The sequence below is a fragment of the Trichechus manatus genome, unplaced genomic scaffold (genome assembly GCF_000243295.1).
Source record: "Trichechus manatus latirostris isolate Lorelei unplaced genomic scaffold, TriManLat1.0 scaffold00012, whole genome shotgun sequence".
Classification (NCBI taxonomy): Eukaryota; Metazoa; Chordata; class Mammalia; order Sirenia; family Trichechidae; genus Trichechus; species Trichechus manatus.
This window is the reverse complement of record NW_004443948.1, coordinates 3,306,305-3,308,324: the sequence shown is the minus strand read 5'-3', so window position 1 is coordinate 3,308,324 and position 2,020 is coordinate 3,306,305.

Sequence of the window (2,020 nt, the reverse complement as noted above, 5' to 3'; positions counted from 1 at the left end):
CACTAAAGTGTGTAAGCCAGCCACTTCATGCCTTTATCTGCCCCTGTTTTAGCTATGTTTAAATTGCTCTTCCCTATCAAACCAGTACTCTGAGGAGACAAGCATGTTCTTTGGTCTTGAAGAATCTTCTGTTCTGGTTGAAACTTTGAGCATCTGCATCCACAAGCAAAGTCATCAAATTGCAGCAATCTACACCAACTCTCAGGGTCAAACATCTTTCTCCCCATTCAATCAGGTTTTGGTCCCCTCACCCCTAGTCATTCAAGCTAGGTCACAATGGGTAGCAGCCTTAGGCTTGAGAGTTCACACATGCCTCCCCAGTACTTCAGACAGCCCCTTCACACTCTCTCATCCCTAGCCCCCGTGGGCTGGGTCAACGGGTGCCAGTGGAACATGTCCAGACTCAGCCAGTCTCTTCATTATTACACTTCCCTCACTTCCACTCAGGAATGGACCCAGGTGGTCACCATAAGCGAGCCGACCAAGCTGTCCACTGGCTGGCTCCCTTTAATTTCCAGTGCTAGAAGGGGGTTACTTCTGATGGACACTGACTTTTCCCGCATCAATGCATCCAACAGCAAACAGTTTGCTCAAAATTCAAAAAGCAAAACAGTCACTTTTTTTTCTGTAAGTCCTTCCTTCAAATGTAAATCTTCTGTTCTCTCAGCAGTTTTGGGTGGTTTTGCATGCCTTTTCAAATGCAAATCTGGGTGGGGCTCAGGTTTTCAATCTAAGTCCCCACTCTATACACAGGGCTACTGCATTCAAACCCACAGCCTGCGTTTCCCTGGGGCAAATCCTAGTTCCCCGTTTAGCATATCCAATCCAGTATTGGCTGAAGATGGAATTACAAGTTCTCTGTTATCTATAATACCAGTATTCATGTTTATCATACTCTTAGGTCTGCTTTACAACACTAGGTAGGAGAATTATTCAATATCCATAGTACATTCAATTAAACACATAATCCTAAACATGTAACCCTTTTTAAGGCATTCCAGCTTTGTCTTCTCTTCTCCAGCTTGAACTATCTTCACATTCATATGTGTATGGCCTTGGGCCTCTGGCTGGGTGAAACCAGTAGACCCCGGCCCTGTATCAATGCTCTGCTTATCTGGTCTGGCTTTTGTCCCAGGCTTTTCTCCCCTCAGCTGCAGCATAAATTTTCTTTCAGCCATTACTGGTAACAACAACCAAAGCAATCATCTAAGAATCAAAAGCTTCTCTTCCCAAGCCCCTTCATTCTTTTACAAAGTTCAGTGCTTTCAAGAGTCTGGAGCTATTGCAAAGAGTCCTGCTTCTGACACCAACTGTGAAAACAGCGTGGGGGTGATGTTTGACCTCTGCCTCATAGGAATCAGCCTTGGGCTGTTGATCTTGATTTTCCTTTCCCCTTGTGAAGTTAGTGGAGTTCAGACATCGCCCCCACTCCATTTTTACACAGCAGCATTAGCATCACCTGGGAACTTGTTAGAAATGCAAATTCTCAGCAAGGGTTCAAAACAAACAAACTGGTTCAAAGCCCTGGTTTATAGACACAAGAGAAGCTACTGATCTTCTTGCCTTAATCCATCCAAAAATCCTGGTTTTCTTTTCAGGGTGCCCACCAAATTCTCCTGGCTCTGGACTATATTCCTCCAATTTCCAAGTCTAGAGAGCTTGCTTGAAAGTCCCTTGTTCTCCAACTGCTACTTTGGTTGCTGGGTAGAAACCCCAAGTTCTGCTCAGGGTGACTTGTTACAGCCAATAAACAAGAGGCCAAGGTGGGAGAAAAGAAATGTGCCTTTATTTTGTTGTGCAAGGAAAGAAGCAATCAGAGCTGCTTCCTCTACTGTTGCTGGAAGGTAGCTTGGGGAGGTGGGCTTTTACAGAGAGCAGACAAGAGCAGAATATTCAGGACTGACCTTCACCCAGGCACTCAGGGCTTGGGGATGATTATGCATTTTCTCTAGACAAGGGTTTGATTTTCCGGGATGGAGAAAAAGGTAGATTTTCCTTCATTAGCATGTTAAGTCTCCAC